We start from the raw sequence: 23,989 nt of genomic DNA, 5'->3' as shown, positions 1-23,989 counted from the left end.
AATTTCTACAAAGGTACCCATAATGTATTACAGCAAAAGCCATGTTATCTGGCACTTTATCAACTGGAAAGCTCCACTAACTGGCATCTGAGGGACACGGCAAAAGTGAAACTGTAAGTCCCACTTCCAGTTTCACCGCCGCAAGCAGAGTTCTTCTTTTTCTTCACTTCACTTCTTCAGCCCATGGCCCATGGCAAATTTGTGATGTAGATTTTGATTAAAAGTTATATTTGTTAAACTCCTTCAGTGATGGCAAATTGCCTTTCAAGCTCTGTATCTGAAGGAGAGCACAGTAAAAGTAATTGCAACTTCAAAAGGAAAGATGCAAGATCTCATTATTTTGTTATATTATTTTCAATGTCTTGTGACTACTTTTAAATGTCACTTTTTGTGTGGCAGAAAACAATTGATTTATAATAAAAAATCTGACATACAAAATTCACGTCTGTTGAAATGAATATGGGTTTTCAGGATACTGTCTGTATTTGTTTGCTTTATATTTGTCTTTTGTGTTTTTAGTGGTTCTCATAACATATGGATATATGCTTGCTTTTTTTTTATTAAACAGTGAAAATTATGTATTTTAAAATAAGTCAGACTGAATCCTGGTGTAAGGCAATATTCACCTAGTTGTTAAAATATGTTGAAAACATTGACTCTTTTCTGACTTTGTCGTGTGGTATAAGCTCTTGATAAAAAGCTTTCTCTCCTTCTATCCATTTAAAATTAAACCCAAAAACTGCCTCAATGCCAAATTGTTCCTTTAGGACATAATCCAGAACAAAGATGGCTTTGAAATTTTGCTGCAAAGCCAATGTAGTAATGTATCTATTTGAAATGAATCTAATGGAAATAAGGTCACATTGTTGTTATATATAGCTATATATATATATTGCTACTTCTGATTGGATTGCAAAGGGTTTTTCAACTTTCAAGTATTTAACGAATTATAGTGTAAAGAAAAAGCAAGTTGAGCTCCTTAATTGTTATCGTCATTTGATTTAATCCAGCCTCTTAATTTTAAAAGAAAATTTTAATGATGATCTTTTTAAAGATTCTTTTTTTTCCTATGCTCAGAATCAGAATTGCTTCTCTGTTATTGCTGACTTGTTTCTAGCAATACTCACAGTGTGCTAAGTACTATACAAATTCTCAAGGAATCATGACCTTTGATTTTTGATAGTTCATAGATTTTTGGAGAGAGAGCACACTTGAAAGTGTTAAAATGGACAGTACTTTAAATAGGATTCTTAATCTGTACAGACCTTCTGTAAAAGAATGGTTGCTTTTACATTCTTTCATAGATTCATAGATGTTAGGGTCGGAAGGGACCTCAATAGATCATCAAGTCCGACCCCCTGCATAAGCAGGAAAGAGTGCTGGGTCTAGATGACCCCAGCTAGATACTCGTCTAACCTCCTCTTGAAGACCCCCAGGGTAGGGGAGAGCACCACCTCCCTTGGGAGCCCGTTCCAGACCTTGGCCACTCGAACTGTGAAGAAGTTCTTCCTAATGTCCAGTCTAAATCTGCTCTCTGCTAGCTTGTAGCCATTGTTTCTTGTAACCCCCGGAGGCGCCTTGGTGAATAAATACTCACCAATTCCCTTCTGTGCCCCCGTGATGAACTTATAGGCAGCCACAAGGTCGCCTCTCAACCTTCTCTTGCGGAGGCTGAAAAGGTCCAGTTTCTCTAGTCTCTCCTCGTAGGGCTTGGTCTGCAGGCCCTTGACCATACGAGTTGCCCTTCGCTGTACCCTCTCCAGGTTATCCGCATCCTTCTTGAAGTGTGGCGCCCAGAATTGCACGCAGTACTCCAACTGCGGTCTGACCAACGCCCTATAGAGGGGAAGTATCACCTCCCTGGACCTATTTGTCATGCATCTGCTGATGCACGATAAAGTGCCATTGGCTTTTCTGATGGCTTCGTCACACTGCCGGCTCATGTTCAACTTGGAGTCCACTAGGACTCCAAGATCCCTTTCCACCTCTGTGCCACCCAGCAGGTCATTCCCTAGGCTGTAGGTGTGCTGGACATTTTTCCTCCCTAGGTGCAGCACTTTGCATTTCTCCTTGTTGAACTGCATTCTGTTGTTTTCCGCCCACTTGTCCAGCCTATCCAGGTCTGCCTGCAGCTGTTCCCTGCCCTCCGGCGTGTCCACTTCTCCCCATAGCTTTGTGTCATCTGCAAACTTGGACAGAGTACATTTCACTCCCACGTCCAAGTCGCTGATGAAGACATTAAAGAGTATCGGTCCAAGGACCGAACCCTGCGGGACCCCACTGCCCACACCCTTCCAGGTCGAGACCGACCCATCTACCACGACTCTTTGGGTGCGACCCTCTAGCCAATTCGCCACCCACCGGACTGTGCAGTCATCCACATCACAGCCTCTTAATTTGTTCACCAGTATGGGGTGGGATACCGTATCGAAGGCCTTCCTGAAGTCCAAGTATACGACATCCACCCCTTCTCCTGTGTCCAGGCGTTTCGTAACCTGGTGATAGAAAGAGACTAGGTTGGTCAGGCATGATCTGCCCGCCACAAACCCATGCTGGTTTCCCCTCAGCATAATTTGCCCTGCCGGGCTCTCACAAATGTGAGCCTTGATAATTTTTTCAAAGACTTTACCAAGGATGGAGGTGAGGCTGACTGGCCTATAGTTGCCCGGGTCCTCCTTCCTCCCCTTTTTGAAAATGGGGACCACGTTAGCCCTTTTCCAGTCCTCCGGGACTTGGCCTGTGCGCCACGAGCATTCGAATATTCCTGCCAGTGGCTCTGCAATGACGTCGGCCAGTGCCTTCAGCACCCTCGGATGGAGCCCATCCGGGCCTGCCGACTTAAAGGCATCCAGTTCTTCCAAGTGACTCTGCACCACCTCAGGATCTACGCATGGAAGTCTGGCGCCTTGCTGCTGCCTCTCTACAATCCCAGTGAGAGACTTGTCGTGCCCCTCACTTAGGAATTGGCGTACTGTTCACAGATTCTCCTGCTCTGTGTGGCTGCTCAGTCAGTGAAGGGAATCTTATTGTTAGTGCTTGCTTGGTACTTCTAGAGTTAGGATTTCCCAAATGAAGCATTTGAAAATATGAATAAAAAATCTTAAAAATAATGATTCTGTAAATTTGCTTTTTTTTTTTCTTTCACTGTTAACTTTCTAAGAGTGAGAATCCAGTAGCTTACCTTTCCTTCTTCATTCCCTTTCTTATTCCTATTGTCCCCAACCTGCTCTACCCCATTTCTGTTTAACTCCTAATCTCCCCACAGTGTCCAGTATAATCCCAGTTTGCCCCCTTCATATTTTTTCTCCCTTTTCCTCCAGTGTCCAAATTACTCTGTCCCCGACATCAGTGGTGGCCTTAGGGTTGGGACCCTGGGCAAGAAAGTCATTTGGGACCCCTTAAAGGCTTAATTTTGATGACCTATAAGCAAGTTAGACATTTTCAATTTCAATTTCACTTTGCCCTATCCATGAAACTGCAATGAAATTATCTTAATACAATATTGATAATAGAAATGTTCAGTGTAATTAATTTTTATTTTTTATAAAGTGTGGGGCCCTGGGCAGTCGCCTGGTTTGCTCTCCCCTAAGGCCACTACTGCCCCATTCCCGTACATAGTCCCTGCATGCTCCTTATTTTCCACATTCCCTTTCCATCCTTCAAATTCCCCCTCTGCATGTCCTCAGTTTCTTCTTGCTGCTCATATACTTCTGCATTGCCTTATTAACCCATTCCCTCCTACATGCATACTGTTGCCTAGTGGTAAAGAGTTACAGCCTTTGCTAGCAAGTCTCATTTCTGAATGAAAAGAACATTTTGGCCATCTTGACTGAAGGCTTTCTGTGGGTTCACCCTCATTGAAAGCAATGAGAGAGCAACCACTTGATATAAGGAACAAATCTTATGACTTTCATTCCAGGATTTAGGGGATCTAAGTAATGGCTTTTTTTTTTCTTTTGTTTGTTTTAAGACACATTCCGGCTCTTCAAAATGCCAATAAAATCTTTCACATTTGTAAGTATATTTTACACTTTTAAATAGTTTGAGAGTGCTCTAGCTATGCTTGCTATATTCCAATGGATTCCACTTTATAGAATCACTGGTTAATAGAATCAACCACTTATTTGAATCAACATGGTAAAACCAAAATTATTTGTATATTATTACAAGTAAAAATTGTGCTCATATTAGAATCACAATTTTTGGTTTTTGGAATCATTTTACCGGAGAAGCCTGGGGATTTTGCAGTTTCATGAGGAGCCTTCAGCAGGCTGGCAGAGTTCCAGCCTGCAGGGGGCTGGGAGGGAGCAGAAGGAGAGCGGTAGGGCAGGGAGCGCCATGTTTTAGCTAGCACATTCCAGCCCCTCTTACAGGTACAGTTCTCCCATCTTCCTTTCCCATTAAAACTTAACAATAACAACTAAAAAAAACAGCATAGTACAGAATTTCAAATACTTGTAATCCATCTTGTGACCAAACTTAATTAGAAATCTTCAAAGATATCAATGCTTCTGTTGTCAGGTGACTCAAATCTATTAATTCTGACCATGTCAAGCCACTCTTTAAGTTGTCTACGGACAACTTACTTGTTGCACTTGCTGTCATACTACCTCTGGAGTGCAGCTTGAAACCTCCCCCTCAGACTCCACTAAGATCTATGTCTATGTTGATTGGACAGGTTTGAACACTACCTAGTGTAGTCACAAATTTTTCCTACCTAGCTCACCATTCTAGGGAATCCTGCAGTGAAAGCAAGAGATTTACCTTTGCAGTTGGAAGAGAAGAAATGTAGAGGAAAGACAACAGGCAGACAACGTTTGTTAGGTGAATCTGATATCTTTTATTACACCAACATAAACAGTTGGAAAAAAATTCTTAGCAAGCTTTCAGGTTTAAAAACCTTAACAAAAATTCTTAGCAAGCTTTCAGGTTTAAAAACCCTTCATCAGGCTGAGGCGGCATATTGGTCTGTGTTCCTCCTGGATGGAATGAATAAAGAAACCAGAGGCTGGTATGCATGCAAGAAAGGCAGTCAGGGATGATGTAAATTGAGGAACTTGATCAGTTAGGCTCAGAAGTGGCGAGAGACGCGCGGGTGAAAGCTCGGTGTGCCCCCGCTCCCCCGAAGCCCTCCAGAAACCCTCCAGCAGCCACGGATCTCCCCGCCGCCCCCCAGCACAGCTGGGGTAAGCGGGGCCCGTGGAGAGACGGGGCTAACCCTTACTGAGTGATAGGAGGCGGCTGAGTGGAGCCGGGCCGGGTCAAGCCCTGCCCAGGCCCCTACTTGGCCCAGCCCCCCAGGGAGAGAGAGAGGAGGGGGGGTACTCACCTGTCCCCCTCCAGTAGGGCAGGGTCCCCCAAATCCCAGGCCAGGCCCCCTTATTGCCCTAAGAGCAGTTTCCTTGACAGCAGGCCCACTTGCATGCGCACAGTTTAAAAGGGCCCGCCAACTGGGAAAAAGCCCAGTTAGGCTCGGAAGTGGCGGGAGACATGCGGGTGAAAGCTCGCTGTGCCCCCGCTCCCCCGAAGCCCCCCAGAAACCCTCCAGCAGCCGTGGAGCCCCCCGCTGACCCCCAGCACAGCCGGGGTAAGCGGGGCCCGTGGAGAGAGGGGGCTAACCCCTTAGTGTGTGTGTGGGAGGCGGCGGCTGAGTGGAGCCGGGCTGGGTCAAGCCCCGCCCAGGCCCCTACTTTGCCCAGCCCCCCAGGGAGCCACGCAACCGGAGCCGCACTAACAGGCTATGCAAACAGGCGCGCTTCTCTGCCGGCACGTGAGTTAGTGCGGGTTTCATGCGGGAGGGCACACGGGAGGGCCCAGGACCCTGCCTGAGCACCCCCCAGGGTAGACAGCCCCAGCCATAGCCAGCCTACCAGAGGCATGACACGGATGGGCACGTGCCGCACCCCGAGGGTCCCCTCGGGCTCCGTGGCCCCCCCTTCTGGCACCTCGGAGATGGCCACCCAGACGGAGCCCCTGGTTCCGGCCTCCACGCAGACGGAGCCCCTGGCTCTCGGCTGCGGAGGCTGCCTGTCCCTTTTTCAGGCTCTGGGGCCTGGGAGCATGGTGACCTCCCCTTGCGGGGTCTGCTCCCTTTTGGGGTCTCTGGCACGCCAGCTGGAGGAGCTCCAGGCCACAGTCCAGAGACTGCGTGCCATCAGGGACTGCGAGCAGGAGATAGACTCCTACTGCCAGGCCCTTCTCCCCTGGGAGGCGGAGGGTAGACCACAGTCTCCCTCCATGCCAAAGGAGGACTCTGGGACCTCCTGCTGTGTCCAGCCAGGGGCATGGACCAAGGTGGTCAAGGGCCCTAAGGCCCGCCGCACCAAGGCCCCTCCCCCACCAGAGCTGAGCAACAGGTATGCACCTCTTGCTGCCCCAGCAGAGCCTGCTGAGTTGCCGGCCCCCACAGGCAACATGGGCCTAACTGCAGCTCCCGCCCCTGCTCTCCCCAAGACAAAACGTAAGGTGTTTGTTGTGGGAGACTCCCTCTTGAGGGGGACGGAGGGGCCAATCTGCCGCCCCGACCCCTTAGCCCGGCAAGTCTGCTGCTTCCCAGGGGCCCGCGTCCGGGACATTGCGGAGAGGATCCCCAAGCTCCTCAAACCCACAGACCACTATCCCATGCTCCTTATATGTGGGCACCAATGACACGGCTCGGAGCACTCCCAGCCAGGTCATGAGGTGCTACAGGGATTTGGGAGCGGGACTTAAAGGTCTGGGGGCACAGGTGGTGTTCTCATCGATCCTCCCAGTCTCAGGCTATGGGCTGAGAAGGGACAGGAGGATCTATGTGGTCAACCAAAGACTGCAGTGCTGCTGTCGTCAGGAAGGCTTTGGCTTTCATGACCACAGCCCGCTCTTTGGCGAGAGAGGCAGCGAGCTGCTGGGAAGAGATGGCCTCCACCTCTCTCCCCTAGGGAGGAGGCTCTTCTCAGCCAGACTGGCTGACCTGCTTCACCTGGCTTTAAACTAAGCCCGTTGGGGGACGGGGGGACTACCGCCACTGCTGGCCCGCTGAGCAATCCTTGCAAAGCCAGTGGATCACGGCACTCAAGGGAGCCCACCCCGGCCCTAGCCCTGGTAAAATCTGTGGGCAAGGAAGGAGCACCCCAGGGGGCACCTGCCTGCCTGTACACTAATGCCAGGAGCCTGGGGAATAAGCAGGAGGAGCTCATCCTCCTGCTCAGTGCAAACAATTAAGAAGTCATAGGGATAACGGAGACCTGGTGGGACTCCACCCATGACTGGACCACGGGGATAGATGGCTATACCCTGTACAGGAGGGGTCGTGTAGAGAAAAGGGGGCGGGGGTGTAGCTGTCTATGTTAAGGAAAGCTACGCGTCCCTGCAAGCCGATATTGGCGACCAGGGTGGACAGCTGGAGACCCTCTGGGTTAAAATCCATGGGAAACACGGCACAGGGGACACAATGGTGGGAGTCTATTACAGACCTCCCACCCAAAGTCCTGAGCTTGACCAGGAGTTTGCCCAGGAACTGGCTGAGGCAGCTTGCTCCAGGACCATGGTTGTCATGGGTGACTTCAATTACCCAGATATCTCGTGGGAGGATCGCTCAGCAAAATCTGAGTGGTCACAGAGCTTCCTCTCGTGCGTGGATGACCTCTACCTGACTCAAGAAGTCTATGGGCCAACGAGAGGCAAAGCGCTGCTCGACCTGGTACTGGCTACTGGGGATGACCTAGTCGGCGACCTAGTGATCGATGGGAAGCTGGGTGACAGCGACCATGAGCTGATCACCTTCACCATCCACCAAAAAGCTGGCAAGTCAGTCAGCAACACGCAAGTCCTTGACTTCAGGAAAGCCAACTTTGACAAGCTCAGGAGGCTTGTCAGTGAGGCCCTAAGGGACCGTGACCACAGGGAGAGGGGAGTTCAAGAAGAGTGGTTGCTCCTCAAGGGAGCGATCCTCAATGCACAAACTAAGTCTATTCCATCTCGGAGGAAAGGCAGCAAGAGGGCACAGCAGCCCCCCTGGCTCTCCAGGGACCTAGCAGACCTCCTGAGGCTAAAAAGAAAGGCCTACAAAGGATGGAGGATGGGAGTCACCTCCAAGGAGGATTATTCTGCACTGGTCCAGTCCTGTAGGGAGCAGACCAGGAAAGCCAAGGCTGCAACTGAACTCCAGCTAGCTTTGAGCATCAAGGACAATAAAAAGTCCTTTTTCAGATATGTGGGGAGCCGGAGGAAAAGCAGGGGCAACATTGGACCCCTGCTGAACCAGATGGGGCAACTGACAACTGACGCCCAGGAAAAAGCCAACCTATTAAATAGGTACTATGCCCCATGGGACGCCCATGCCCGCTACAGGTCCGGGAAGTCAGGGTGAGGGTGATCCCCTGCCCTCCATTAATGCTGACTTTCTGAAGGAACATCTTGAGAAGCTGGATACCTTCAAGTCAGCCGGCCCTGACAATCTTCACCCCAGGGTACTCAAGGAGCTGGCGAGCATCATAGCCCAGCCTCTAGCACGGATCTTTGAAAACTCTTGGTGCTCTGGTGTAGTGCCCAAAGACTGGAAGAAGGCCAATGTGGTGCCTATCTTCAAGAAAGGGAGGAAAGTGGATCCGGCTAATTATAGGCCCATCAGCCTGACTTCTATCCCGGGGAAGATCTTAGAAAAGTTTATTAAAGTGGCCATCCTTAATGGACTGGCCGACGTCAACATCTTAAGGGATAGCCAGCACGGGTTTGTTGTGGGTAAGTCTTGCTTGACCAATCTCATTTCCTTCTACGACCAGGTGACCTATCACCTGGACAAGGGAGAAGAGATTGATGTCATATATCTTGACTTCAAAAAAGCCTTCGATCTGGTGTTCCATGATTGCCTCTTGGAGAAACTGGCCACTTGTCACCTTGGGTCCTCCACGATCCACTGGCTGGAAAATTGGCTCTGGGGTCGGACCCAGAGGGTAGTAATTGATGGAAGTCCCTCATCGTGGTGTCCTGTGACCAGTGGCGTCCCCCAAGGTTCTGTCCTTGGACCCATACTGTTCAACATCTTCATTAATGGTGTGGACACTGGAGTCAGAAGCGGACTGGCCAAGTTCGCCGATGACACCAAACTTTGGGGCAAAGCATCCACACCAGAAGACAGGCGGGTGATCCAGGCTGACCTGGACAGGCTCAGCAAGTGGGCGGACGAGAATCTGATGGTGTTCAATGCCGATAAATGCAAGGTTCTCCACCTTGGGGAAAAAAACCCCGCAGCATCCTTATAGGCTCAGCAGTGCTATGTTAGCTAGCACTATGGAAGAAAGAGACTTGGGGGTCATCACTGACCACAAGAGGAACATGAGCCTGCAATGCGATGCGGCAGCTAGTAAAGCGACCAAAACGCTGGCTTGCATCCGTAGATGCTTCTCAAGCAAATCCTGGGACGTCATTCTCCCCCTGTACTCGGCCTTAGTGAGGCCGCAGCTGGAGTGCTGTGCCCAGTTTTGGGCTGCACAATTCAAAAAGGATGTGGAGAAGCTTGAGAGAGTCCAGAGAAGAGCCACGCGCATGATCAGAGGTCAGGGAAGCAGACCCTACGATGACAGGCTGAGAGCCCTGGGGCTCTTTAGCCTGGAAAAGCGCAGGCTCAGGGGTGATCTGATGGCCACCTACAAGTTTATCAGGGGTGACCACCAGTATCTGGGGAAACGTTTGTTCACCAGAGCGCCCCAAGGGATGACGAGGTCGAATGGTCACGAACTACTTCAAGATTGTTTCAGGCTGGACATAAGGAAGAATTTCTTTACTGTCCAAGCCCCCAAGGTCTGGAACAGCCTGCCACCGGAGGTGGTTCAAGCGCCTTCATTGAACACCTTCAAGATGAAACTGGATGCTTATCTTGCTGGGATCCTATGACCCCAGCTGACTTCCTGCCCTTTGGGCAGGGGGCTGGACTCGATGATCTTCCAAGGTCCCTTCCAGCCCTAATGTCTATGACATCTATGAAATCTATGAAAGCTCTTGAAAAGTAATGGAGAGTTCCCCTTAGAACCATCAGCCAGGGACATTTTGGTCAATTATAGGCAATATATGTTGGGGCAGTTGAGTTCTATCTATGTACCAGAGCAGCCAGGTTCTGTGCAGGGGTTGGGGTTGAGGGAGTGTGGGATTCCTGGAGGACAAGCCAGACACTAGTCACAGGAAGCTTGGTATCTTCACATAATATTGAACCAGTTCAATGTAATAATTGATTATCTGGGCATACTTTTGAAATGGTTACTGAGGTTTAAACTATTCTAAACTGGCTTGTATGTCTGGATTCTTGAGGCTTCAATTGAGGTCCAAGTGTTATGTCTGTCTTCACCCTGATGGTCTTCAATTGAATCTCTAGTGTTAATAATCCAATGAAATTGGCATCAAACATTTTGAGCATCTCTTTCAGCTTGGATAGGAGGAATGGATAGTAAGAATGTTGAGAGGCATTAAGGTCCCTATTCAGTCCATGTGAACATGCTCTTCACTTGCAGAACTGAAATCAGTGGGATTCTTTATATAGCATATAGGGCTAAGAACAGACAGTCAAAAAGCCCAAGGATGATTTCAGTCAGTATTTGCAGGTTAAACTGCAGAGATTAAATTGAAACAGAAGTGAACAGACATTTACCTTTGATTCAGGGAATGCAGCAACATGACTGCAGTGACTCAGGCCAGAAGCCAGGGGGCACTAAAGCATGGCTTGCTGGCACTTAGCAAACACACAGTCCATGCTGGCTTCCTCTTCCTGCTGCCCCCAAGGTCTCTGGGATTTGAAATCCAAAATCACAGCAGGATTCTGCAGGGTTGCTCATCACTTTCTCTTCCTGCTTCCAGGTGCTTCTGGGATTTGTCGTCCACAGTTGCTGCCAAGCAGTAAGTTTGAATGGGGGAAGGGGTGTTTAACCTCTCTCCCTGGCTCCAGGCCCCAGCTGGGGTTTACCTGGTTGGGGAGTGGGGGAGCATTCTGCCCCCTGTAGACTGGGCTTGCTTCCCAACCCTTGTCAGCCAGCCCTCATTGCTCCAGCTAGGGAGCAGACGCAGGGCAGCCCTGCTGTCTGGACACAGATAGCTCAGCCCAGCCCAGGGCTGCTAAACATGCTGGGGGACCGTGATTGAACTTGAACCAGGAAGGGGTCTGGGACAGAAATTTCATAAACTGGTTTGACCTAAGTCAGGTCAGACATTCAACCAGGTTTATCTTAAACCAGTTTCAAGCAGTTTGAAACTGGTTTATGTGAACTTAGCTTCTGTTATGTTACAGGTTTAAACCAGTTTCTGATCACTTAAACCAGTTTATGAGTAACTTCTGTCCCTAGCCTAGAAGTATAGATTGTTGTAATTGGGCAGAATCACTGTTCCTTTAAATGTATAATATGAATAGAGTCACCAGAAAATGGTAATGGAGTAATCAGAATCAGATTGGCAATCTTAAAATTTGAGTATTTTTCCTATTATCTCTATAAAAGTAAGCAAAGTTATAGTTTGCACATATTATCGAAATAAAAATATTTAGGAAGGGAATCCAATGACATCTTGGCTGTATAAAAAGTTACAAAAATACACAAACAGTCTTCTGGGAGCAATGTGGAGACTGTTCCAGCTTGTAGCTATGAAGGGACATTTAATTTTTTTTATTTATTTATTTGCTGTCCTTTCCAACAAAAGCATAATGCATCTTACAATAAGAGAACAAATTAAAGGCCTGAATCTCTAAAGCAGAGGCGGGCAAAATGCGGCCCACGGGCTGGATGCAGCCTGCCAGGTCATTCTATCCGGCCCACAGGGCCCCTAAAAAATTTGGAAAATTAATATTTTGCTGCCCCTGTCTGCCTGTCAAGCAGCCCTCGATGGCTTGCTAAAACTCAGTAAGCGTCCCTCTGCCCAAAATAATTGCCCGCCCCTGCTCTAAAGGTTACTCATGCAAGCAAATTATACTTATGCCATGCATAATTCCTAACTACAACCCGATGAAACTACTCTCTTGTTGAAAATTTTCCTGTGACCTTAAGTTGTTGCATTTTCCATCTCTAAAACAAGTCAATAATGCTTTCAGCATGGAAAAAGAAATATTTTTTTCTCTCTTCTTTTTAAGATTAGCCCATCAGTTAGCTCAACTGTACACTAGCTCTCTTGTGTAGCCTAGCAAGGACATGTTGACTAAATTGTCTATGACAGTTTACATTGTAGAATATATTCAAAGGAACAAATGGCAATTCTGCCTTTGAAAATGTACCCTGTTGTGTTTTAAATGTGCGGCTTGGAAGTGATAAAAAATGATTTGTGTGATATAAATATTAAAAAATTATGAATTATGGCATCCTATAGCTATGTATATTGTTCTTCACAGTTATTTCTTTCACTCCTAGGAATATGTAGGTTTCTTAGTTTACATTTATATTACCCAGAACTAACATTTATCTTAATTATTTCATGTCTGTTACTTTTCTGGTTCATAAAAATATAAATGACATTAATAATTATAGTAATCTGTAACCTAGTTAACCTATAACTTAAAGTGGAAAGTACATCCTGCTTATGTAAGCTTATATTTATTTAGCTGCCCCATTATCTCATACTTACTTTAGTTTTGGACACAATATGATAACTGTGAGCCATACTTCTGTGCAACCAACACAGTTGTCCTTTCACAGGCCTTATAGCTGCCATGCAATATCCCCTCGTGTGTTGCACTTGTACCAATTAAATTTGCAACACTTCCTTAAGTAAATATAAATTGCACATGGTGCCAGTGTTTTTCAGATTATTTACTTGATGGTTGATTGTGCAAAGGTTTAGGCATGGAAGTAGCTTTACCCATATTTGTCTCACTGAAGTCAATGGAACTAATAACAGGAGAACAGGTTTCCCTCACTTTATGCTATCTATACATGCGTTACTGGAAAATGGTGCATAACTTGAATTTGCATGAAGGGAACCCCCTCTGCAATTTGACAAATAGGGATACATTTCAAGTCTTTGACTGTACTGACTCCCAAATCCATTTCTACCACTTTTACAAGACAATTTTGGTAATCACCAACAGCAGACAGTACATACAAGCACAGGGTACTATCATAATGGGGATAGCAACTACAGAAACACGTGTTGCAGACAATGAGTGAGGAGCACAGATCCACACAGGAGACTATATTTTGGTGTGCGGTGCTCCTACAACGCACCACGTAAAGCAGCTGACTGCAGGCTTCTACCACACTGATTGCAAAAGAGTGAATATCCCTCACATATGATGATTTTTAAAAAATAAATAGAGTCATTGCATAAGAGTGAATTCACAGACACAGAACCCACATAAAGCAAGGGAAACATGTAGTTATTCTTGCACATAAGCCTTTGCAAGATCATTGCATTTAAATCCAAAGCCTTTGGCTGAAATCCTTAGTTTAGTCCTTTGAGTCCAAATGGTTTGATGTAGTAGCAAGGAGCAAGAAGGTTAGGTATTAGTAAGGAAAAGCAACTAGCAACACGATAAAATCAGTCATTCCTAATTTAACTTTTAGTTTCTTAGATCTTTCCCTGAATCCTCAGGCTGTAAGTACAAGATAAGTAGGGCTGTGCAAAATTTCATCGGCTTTTTCGTTTCAACACTGTTTCAACTTGTTTTGAGTTCGAAACATTGAAATCAAAATGAAACAAAGGGCTTTAAAACAGCCTCAAAACGAAATGAGAGTTGTTGAAATATCTCGAAAGTTTCCCCTGCAGGGAAACAAAGTAAGGAGAGGGAGGGGGAAGAGGGGAGAAGGACTGCTCTGACATTGACTGTGTAGCTAACCAGTGACTGTGATCCGTCCCTGAGGTCTCTTCCAATCCCAGTCCTCTGGGGGAGGGATGAAAAAACAGCATAAAAGGCAGCATTGTTTGAACTGGCCAGCTTTCTGCCTTGGGGAAAGTTACCAAGCTATCTTCCAAAAGCTCAGGAGCATTGGGCAACAAAAGCTACTAATACCATTGATTTGATTTCCTACTTGCTAGCCTAGCAAGTGGGATTCCGCAATACCTTTTGCTTTATTATATTAATTGATTTATTCTTTTCAATTTCATAATTATCTTTGATATTATACTATAGAATTTATAGAGGATGGCACATTCTAAATGTATAAAAATAAAACTATATTAATGTATATCTTGGATATTATAATATAGAATTTATAGAGGATGGCACATATACATTTATATATTTTTATAAAGACAAGGCACTATGAAACACACCATGAAGTGTGCTGGGAAGGCAGCTGGCAAACCTTCAGGGAGGGATGGAAGAGGGGGTAGAGGTAGAAGTATAAGTTCCTTCCCCTCCAAACTGAGATGCAGTCTCTTTCCTACAACTAGCAGGGATGACACTTCCAGTTCTACAGGCAGGAAGGAGAGGGGAGCAGTGTCAGTGCCACTGCCTGTGCCTGAGTCTGCATCCCCTTCAAGAGCACCAGCCACCTTCCTCCCACCCTCCACCATGACAACAAGCAGCAGCACCAGCACCACCATGGCAGTCTCTTCCACCCCCATTTCACTTCCCATACTGAGCCTTCCAGTGCCAGAGGAAGGCCTGGAGCTGGACCTGGACCTGAGTGCCTTAGCAAGGGAAATTCTGGGGAAGGAGGGGGAATCGTCTGAACTTGTGCTCCACACCCCTCAAGTTTCCCCTAGAGCCAGGTCTCCTCCCCAGAAGGCACTTCAGAGGAGGATGAGATAGAGGTTGTGGAGGCAGGTGGCTCAGCTGAGTCCACTCCTTCCGTTGCTATGCCTCTACCTGCTGAGAAGGGGAAAATTGCAGCACACACACATGTACCCACACCCCAGATGTGAGCTGGTAGTGTGGTCTGGGATCATTTTGAGCTGGCAGATGATCCTACATATGCTGTCTGCTTGCACTGCTGAGCCAAAACCAGCCAGGGAAAGGGAACAAAACACATGAGCACCATGGGGATGCTGATGCATTTCTGCAGGCACCACTCCCTTGCCCTTGGTCCTCCTCAACCTGGCACCAGTGGGAGTGGGCCTGAAGGGAAGTTCCCACCCTCACTCCAAAGCCCCTGTTCCCCACAAAGCAGAGGCAGGCCACCCTGGAACAGTGGGGGAAAAGGGGACAGAAAGGGGGGCCCATTGCAAGGGCAATTGAGATCACCCAGAGCATTGGAGAGATGCTTGCTGTAAATGGCTAGCCCTTCTCTTTAGTTGAGCACCCAGGGTTCAGGCAGCTCATGGTGCTCGTGGCTTCATCATACCAAATGCCTGCATGTACCACCTTCAGTAGGAAGGTGGTGCCCTCCCTGTATGAGGTGGCATGCAGGGAGTACTTGAAGGAGCTGTGCAAGGCAGGTCTGCAGGTGGCCTTACACTTCACTTCACTTTGGACATCTGGAGCAGCCAGGGTGGCGATCATGCCTACCTCTCCCTCACAGGGCACTGGTGTGACCAGTCAGGCCATTGGTGGGCTCTCCTTCAAGCCGAGGTGATGGATGAGTCGCACACGACAACAGAGATGATGGGGGTCGTGAACTGCTTGGTGCAGGGGTGGTTCATTCGCCAGGGCAAGCTCATCCTCAGGTTCATGGTCACCGACAATAGGACCAATATGGCCAAGGTGGTCCGTGTTGCCAACTTTGTTGACATTCACTGTGTGGCACACAGGCTGCACCTTGTAGTCCGGGATGCCTTGGAGCAGGACAGGGCTGCTGGTGATGGTGCCAGCACCACCAGCAAACTCATTTCCAAATGCAGGAAGGTGGCAGGTGGAACTCCACATATCTGATGCTCGAGAGGCTGGTGGAGCAACAGAAGGCCACCCATGAGATGGCCTTGCTCGGGGAGATTGGGATTCGTGGCCCCCTTAACAGAGCTGAGTGGGATACCATCTCCCAGATCTTGGTGGTCCTCAAGCTCTTCCTTGAGGCCACCAAGACCCTCAGCGCTGGCATGCTGTCCTTAGCCAGGTGATCCCTGTAGTGAGGGAACTTCAGAGACAAATGGGGAGCTTCCAGGGGATCAGTGTTCCTGACTGGGGAAGCAACTGTCACCAGATGTGCAGGCATTGGCTAGGTGGCTAAAGGAGAGCATCAGGAAACAGCTTGATCCCTTGCAGTCCAGTACAATCCATGTGCTGGCTGCCATGTGTGAACCGAGGGTAAAGGGCAGTGTATGTAGCAGCCAAAGCCTGAATCAGTGGATGGAGCTGCTGGTGAAGAGTGTCAGGGAAGCAGAACTGTGGAGGCAGGGGACATGGAAGAGGGGGATCCACTGTCCCATGCTAGCATGCCATCCACCAGCCAGTCTCCTCCTCCACCACAGGTACTGTCAATCTGGGCTAAGGGCATGGCTTCCATGGTAGGGTCGAGAGGAACCACCCCACCATCAGGCTATCAGGTAGTGCTCAGGCTTTGGTGGCTGCCTATCTCCCCAAGGGTGTGGAGCCGCTGCTGTGCAACCCCTTGGCTTACCGGGCAAACCACAGCCAGATGTGGCCAGATCTGGCCACGGTTGCCTAATAACACCTGTCCTGTCCACCAACCAGTGTTCCGAGCTAGAGGATATTCAGCATTGCTGGGGATGTAGCAACACCCGACCACACCTGCTTGGATCCTGGTTTGGTGGAGCAGCTGGTGTTCCTGAAGGTGAACCTCCTGCTCCTAGGGTTCCGCAAACTCCAGGTGCAGATGGAGTGAATGCCACCCTTCTCACTCAGTCTGCACATATTTCCTTTTTTATTTTTTAAAAGCCATTTAATGTCCTACTCTCAGGGCTGGAGGGGGCACTCGCTGCCTCACCAGCCAGCAGGGGAAGAACACGTCCCTGCTGAGCTTCCATACCCGGACAAACTTGGAGGTATGGACTGGGGCAATGGGGAAGGAGAAGACCCCAGGTCCTGGGCATGACCATTAAAACTGAACTGTGCCAGGGTCAGGAGGCCTGGTGGGACTGTGGGCTGTGTAGCAGCCCCAGGAAATGCCAGAACTGAGGATCCCTCTGGTGAAAGGCAGGTAGGAGGCACCATAACTCCAGCCACCACATGCACACAGACAGTCCTGGCTGGGGAAAGCCCAGGCCCATCACGCCTTTGACAGGCCTGAGGCTTGCTGTTTGCAGTGGAGTTGTGAGTCTCCAGGTGAGCTCAGCTTAGCTGCCTGGGATGCCAGCTTGTGGGTTGAAAAACCCTTCATCAGGCTGAGGAAGCACTTGTAGTTGGTGTGTGTGCTGTTTCTGGATGGAAGGAATAGTAAAGAAGCCAGAGGCTGGCATGTGATGCAGGCAAGAAAGCCAATCAGTAAAAATGGAAATGGAGGCATCAGGGGGTGAGGGACAAGCTGGGGTGGGGGGGGGGGAGGGGGGATGTAGCAGCGCAGGTAAAAGTGGAGAGGTACCTGGGAGTCAGATGTCTGGCAGGTTGTAGTGTGCCTCTGGCTTTTTTTCTATTCCTTCCATCCAGGAACAGCACACACATCATCTGCAGGTACTTCCTGAGCCTGATGAAGGGTTTTTCAACCTGAAAGCTTGCTAAGATCTATTTCTGTAACTATTCAGGTGGTCTGCTAAAAGATACCAAATTAGACTGAGCCAAAGGAAAGGACCTTGTCTGCCAGTGCCATGGCCTTAGACAAACACCTCTAATGCCTGACCGGAAGGATTCAGGGTCCTGGGCAGATCTAAGTCCCAGGGCTGGGGCTGACAGGGAGAGTTCTCTGGCAGCTGCTGGAGAAGAAGCTCCTGCTGGAGAGGAAAGAAAGGCTCTGTGACAGTTTGGCTGCCTGAGATGCTGCTGGTGCTACTGTGCTGCTCACTAAGTTGTTATTAGTATTACCTGTCATTATTTAAAGTGGTGGACTGACCTGAGGCTATAGGGGAGGAGGAGACCTTATTGGGGCACACTACCGTGTTGTGTAGTGGCCCCAGCGCCAGTGAGGCCTTAACACACACACAGTCACACAACACAAATTTTGCTTGTCAGCAGCCTGAGGTGCAGTTTCCCAGAAACCCCTGCACCTATTTCTTTGAAATTTGTTAGGCTTCATGGCCTTAGAAGGGGCTACTATCTCTGCAAGTTTAATCAAGCAAGAAATGACAAAAGTTATAGGTAGTTTCGTGCTAATCCATTATAGTCTATGGGCGAAACGCCGAAACAGTGAAACAGTTTGGATGAAATGAAACAAAATAGTGTTTTTGAAATTAAATGAGACTCAAAATGAAACACTGTCCCACTGAAACAATGAAACTGAAGTTGAAATGAAATGGTGCTGTTTCGCACAGCCCTAAAGATAAGTAAAAGTGTGTACATAAGACTCCAAAAGTTAATTTTTGTTGAATCTGATGAAGGCAATCAAGGCACAGTTTAATTTTGTGTTAATAATATATTCTGTGCTTGCCAGGCTGGTGGCACTCTTTCTCCTTTGTGTCTGCAGTCATTTATTTCTGTATGCTTTTGGACAAATGTAACAACTAGTGACAAGGATGGGATCCCACAAACAGGGCATGCATTAAATCAGCCTTAAGGATATGCCTTAATTGTGTGTACTTGGAATATGTTGGAACTCAAAATGGCTACTTATATTGGAACAATTGGAGCTTATGGCTAAGTACAGATGTTCAAAAAGCAGGGCAGGGTGGGCAGGGCAGGGTCAGGTTCATATGGCCAGGTTCACCATTACCCCTCTGCCCCAGCTTCTTGACAGCTGCAGCCAGGAGCTGCAGTGAAGGGCTGCCCAGCCCAGTTTTTGCTGTCTTGGAAACTGGGACCGTGGGGAAAGGAGCCCTCCCTGATGTAAGTCACTCTTGCCCAGTTTGCTGGTTGCCCTCTTGGGGGTGGGAGGAGGCTGGGTTGGGTCCCTGTCTTCCCCCCCTACCCCCCCCCCCCCAGTTCCCAGCAAGGCAAAAAGCCAGAATGGGGTAAAGGAATCTAGGATGAGGGGTGTCGGCACATGTGCACATGCAACCCCTAACTCCATGCCTCCCAGGGGCCCTGATGGAAGGGCAGGGTGGGGCAGCACAGAGGCCTGTGGCTGGGCTTCATCACCCAGCTGGGAGCAGTTCCTCCCACCTGGGCCTTGGCAGTGCCAGCAGTGGCAGGGCACAAGGCTGATAACAATGGGCAGCCATCCTGGCTGAGGAGTGGCACCCAGCCCAGCCTGCCCCCCTGCCTCCAGCCACTGCTTAGCAAGAGCCAGCCTGGGCACTCTGGGTGGCAGTAGTCTCTGCTTCTGCCTAGACCAGCTGAATCCAAGACTTTTTGTTTCAGTTTGTGCCAATTGGCTAGAATGCTGGAATAGCCTGTGAAATTCATGACTATTCTGGCCAATCTGGAATGCATGGTCAGCTTATCCTATGCCTGCATATACAGTTTTGGAGATCATAGATTCATAAATGCTAGGGTCAGAAGGGACCTCAACGGATTGTCAACTTTGACCCCTTGCCTAGGCAGTAAAGAGTGCTGGGGTTAAATGATCCCAGCCAGATGCCTATCCTGCCTTCTCTTAAAGACCCGCAAGGTAGGGGAGAGCACCACCTCCCTTGGGAGCCCATTCCAAATTTTGGCCACCCTTACTGTGAAGTAGTATACTTGCCTGGTGGTAGAGCTACACAGACTTGGTGACTGAGCTCTGCTCAGTCAAATTTTGGAACTTGATTATTGGCCTTTGCCAAATTGAAGTTGGAACTGATTTGGCCTAGAAAAATATTTTTGAAAAACTTGTATTCTCTATAAGTAGGTGCAGTAGTTTCAAAAAAGATAAAATGCATCATTTTGGGGTGAACTATGTCTATGGGTACTATATGCAAACTGCCACAACTATCTTAATTTTAAGTTTATTTTTTTCAAATTTGTTCCTCACTTCTATGTGCTCAGGGAGGGCAGGATCTGATAGTAAGGAGGGGGGAGAAAGGCTGCAGGGGGAAGAAGTGGTGAGGGGCAAAGGGGCTACCTGGCCCCCCAGATTTATTTTCCTTACTGTAGTAGTAGGTGATTGACAAATTCAAGACAAACCCCCAATAATTAGATTCTATGCATGGAAAGTTGTATCAAATATACAATTTTTCTGTATATAGAACCTAATTATAAGACAACTCCCCCAATAATTGAAATAATTTTATATTTGAGTAAATACAGTAAATATGCAGTAGAAGAGCTAGTACAGACTGATGTGTGCTATTGGTGTGCAAAATGGTCGCTTACTCTGGTCTGTCACCATCCAGTTGCTGGTTTGAGGAACGCTGCTGCTGAAGTAGGGGGAGAGAGATTTAGCAGAATTGATCCAGTGCAAACTTACTTACAGATGGAATTAGAAGAAGATTCAAAGGTTTACCTTAGCATAAACATGCAAAAAGGGCTGCATTGCCATAGTGAGGTGCCCCCAACCCACCCAGCAGAAGCAGCAGGGAGCACAACTCCATGCTGTTGCCACTGCCCCCATTGCTGCTGGGTGGGTAGGGGGTGTCTCAACATGTCAGCACGGCTGGTGTGGGGCTCCCAGTGACAGCAGCAGCAGCAGCATCAAACTTTTAGCAGGCAGCAGGGTGGGGAGCTCTGAGCCCTGTAGGGTCTGCGCTCCAGTTTGGCTGCAGCAGCCGCCACCTCCTGTGCATGGCAGCTGAGACTTGTGTGCTGCTGGGTCAGGCAGGGGTCTGCATAGCTCTGACAACTGGGGGCACCCTCCAGTTGAGCTGGGAGGAGCAGGGGGCTGTGGGTCAGGAGTGAGGGGCACCAGCAGGGGTAGGGGGTGGGAGGCTGTGGGTTGGGAGTGAGGGGAACTGGTAGGGCTAGGGGGCTATTTGTCAGGAGCGAGGGTTACTGGGGATGGGGTGCTGTGGGTTGGGAGTGAGGGCCATTGGTATGGTCAGGAGGCTGTGGGTTGGGAGTGAGGGGCATTGGCAGGGCCTAGGGGACTGCAGTCCAGGAATGAGCAGCACCAGTTGGGTTGGGCGGGGATGTGGCTTGGGAATGAGGACCAATGGCATGGGCTGGGGCAGGGCACTGGCATATCAGGGCTGCTCAGCGCTACAAAGCAGCAGGGGTGGGGGACAGCCTGAGCTGGATATGTCTTGGTAAGCAAAAGGGACAGAGAGAGCTCTGATTTTCTATGTTAAAAAAACCAAAATGAAATGCCAAAATATATAGGTATTTAGAATTTATTCTATTATAATGATTGAGGCACTGGCAGGTTTCCAAACTGCTTTAAAATTATAAATATATCAGTAAAACACTGTGTTCAACCGATGCCTGTAATTATAGTGGCTATTCATTTTAATCTCAGAAAAGCATGGATTTGAGGTTTTTTAAATCAGAATTTTGGATATTTTATCAGAGAATTAATTTGTAGTTTTTAAACAGAGAGAACCAGGATCCCTGATGATCACTTATGGTAGCAGAACAGCATTATGTGCAAATAGACAAAGTAGCTTTAAGTCTGGTGTGGGGAATGAAGAAATTTAACCAATACATGTATGAGAAACGCTTTACATTGGTCACAGATCAGCAAAACTTAGTTTGAATTACCATCCTAAGAAAGGAGTGCCTGGGACAGGTGCAACATGTATAGAACAGTTGGCTCTATCTGTCTAGTTGGTTACACTTACACTGCTGAATACAAAAGACTACTAAAGAGCTTCCATTGCACACATAGCTTAGTCACATATACATTCTATAAATAGATAAGAACCTTTTGTATTTTTGCTGTGATAAAAATGAATTTTCACATCCTTCTGTTGCAGCAGATTTTGATATTTCAGTAACATTTCAAACTCAGTATTCTCTCTTGTAGTAATGAATAGTAGATCTGTGTACAGGGAGGGACCTAGATGACTGTCTTAGAGAAAAGATGACTGAGTGGGTGATATGATACAGTTATATGAAATCATGAATGATGAGAAAGTAAATAGTGACTTGCTATTTACTTTTAGGTAGCAATTTTAAAACAAACAAAAGGAAGGTCTTTTTTTACACTTTGTGTAATTAACTTGTGGAACTCATTGCCACAGTGTTGTGGCGAGTGATAACATAACCAGGTTCAAAAGGACATTGGAAAAATTCATGGATGATAGGTTCATCAGTAGGTATTAAAATATGATAGGAGTGCAACCTATAAATTAGGTTTTCCTAGGTCTCTAAATGCTGGAAGCTCTAAGGGAAGGCAGGTGAGGGACAGATCTGTCTGGATAGGTCATGCATAAATACTATTTTCTTTAGCGTGCAGTCTGTGCCACTGTGAGGTACAGGATACTGAGCTAGATGGACCTGTGGTCTGACTCAGTATGACCTGTCTTATCTTCTAAATTGTTAAATATCTTTAAAAATCTGTTTACATGATTTTTTTCTTATTTTACACATACACTTTAGAATGTCATTCCTTTTAAGTTCATTTTTAAATCTACAGATGTTGCTCTTTCTCTTTAAACATTTAACAGTCATAAAATTCAATTGTATAATCTTTAGTTGTTTTACTAGGACAGCTATGATTTTCACATCCTAGGTTACATAGTTTTAGTTAAAGTCCTTCTCTAGATTCTCTTATCATCTCTAGCACATGAGCTACTAATTTCCATAACTATTTACTTCTAGACCCTTTATCATACATTCAAAGGCTTTTGTAGTAGCCATATTATTTCAACATTTGCAATATTTTCTGTATTCTTATGCCTTTAACTAAGATTAAATTTGCTTTGTGGATTAATTTAAAATGGATGGTAATATATTTAGTGGATCTTGACCTTTGAGAATTCAAGTTATTCTGCACAAGTTCAACCTTCTTTAGAAAATTGAAATCCAGTATTGTTATTGCATGCCTTCTCCTTTAATCTATGTATTGTTTATCACTATTTTATATGCAGCAGAAATATGCCCTTTTTCATTTTATCCTAATCCTCATAAATATTCCATTTGCAACATCTATAATATCATCCAGTCCAATCCTGCTTGTGCAGGGATGTTACTTGAAGTATGTATTCCAGTATTTTGCCATAAATATCCCATTACATTTGCTGGAGTTTTCTTCTAAGTATCTCATTTCAAGCTCTCTGAATCATCCAGTGCCTACTGATTATTTTCATGTATCTAGTGGACGAGGTGTCATTTGTTTCCAGACCTCTTTTTAACAAGTACTTCTCATTACTGCCTGACTAGGAGCACTGCTATGGGACTCCAGCTGTAGTGGGAAAGGATGATACAAGTCTGTTCAATGAAAAAAAATGGACTGCCATAATCAGTACTGACTGAATATGTTTAACTAGTGTTAAGAAATAGTGCTTTAGGACCAGCTTCATTCCAGACACTTAAATAATGTCAGAAAGCATTGTTGCAAAATAAAGTTTCAGTCAATTCGGTTAGGGACAAAAATTACACGTAAATCAATATAAGCGATCGGAAACTGGTTCAAATCTGTAACACAACACAAGTTCAGTGAATATAAGCTTCTTTCAAATTGGATTACACCAGTTTAAGATAAACCTGGATGGATATAGTATCAGATTTAAGTGGTTTAGGTTAAATTGGTTTATTGAACTTCTGTCCCACTTCCCCTCCAGATTCAAGTTAATTTACCTTCCCCTCCTGCAAACCCTCCTTCCCCCATGGGATAGGTGGGCTAGCCTTGGCCTAAGCTATCTGTTCCAGTTGGACAAAGAGGCCTGTTGTAGAGTGCCCCGGCTTCTGGCCTAAGCCACTGCAGGCATGTGACTGCATTTTTGGAATAAAAAATGAATGCCTGTTCACTTGCTTACTGGTTCAATCTATGCAGTTTAGACTAACCTGCTAAGATTAAATTGATTCAGCCTCAGGCTTTTTGACTGTCTTTACTTAGCCTTTGAAAGTAGTTTTATGAACTGAACTTCTGTTGTGTTACAGATTTGAATCGGTTTTGCATTGTTTATACCAGCTTATGTGTAATTTCTGTCTTTAGCCCAGGTGTCTGACTGGAGCAGGAACCAGAATCTTGTGTTAGGTATCTAGGCTTTCTACAGCATGCATGGGAGTGTCAGAAGCCTGAAAATGGGATCTGAAACAATA

General features: G+C 47.0%; 1 protein-coding gene across 9 annotated transcripts in view; it reads left to right on the top strand.

Annotated features, from left to right (window-relative positions):
• Nucleotides 1–23,989, top strand: part of C3H8orf34 (chromosome 3 C8orf34 homolog) — a 545,250-nt gene that overhangs the window by 8,043 nt on the left and 513,218 nt on the right. The window contains exon 1 of one of the 9 annotated variants that reach the window (XM_059723996.1): nucleotides 10,842–10,863. The exons of the other annotated variants lie outside the window; for them this stretch is intronic. The gene's annotated coding sequence lies outside the window, so the exon portion shown is untranslated. Of the gene's footprint in view, nucleotides 1–10,841; nucleotides 10,864–23,989 lie in introns of those variants that run through there. 9 annotated transcript variants of the gene reach the window in all.

This window comes from Alligator mississippiensis, chromosome 3 (assembly GCF_030867095.1).
Source record: "Alligator mississippiensis isolate rAllMis1 chromosome 3, rAllMis1, whole genome shotgun sequence".
NCBI classification, from domain to species: Eukaryota; Metazoa; Chordata; order Crocodylia; family Alligatoridae; genus Alligator; species Alligator mississippiensis.
Note: the sequence above shows the minus strand (reverse complement) of the source record. Positions and strands in the feature narration are given on the sequence as shown.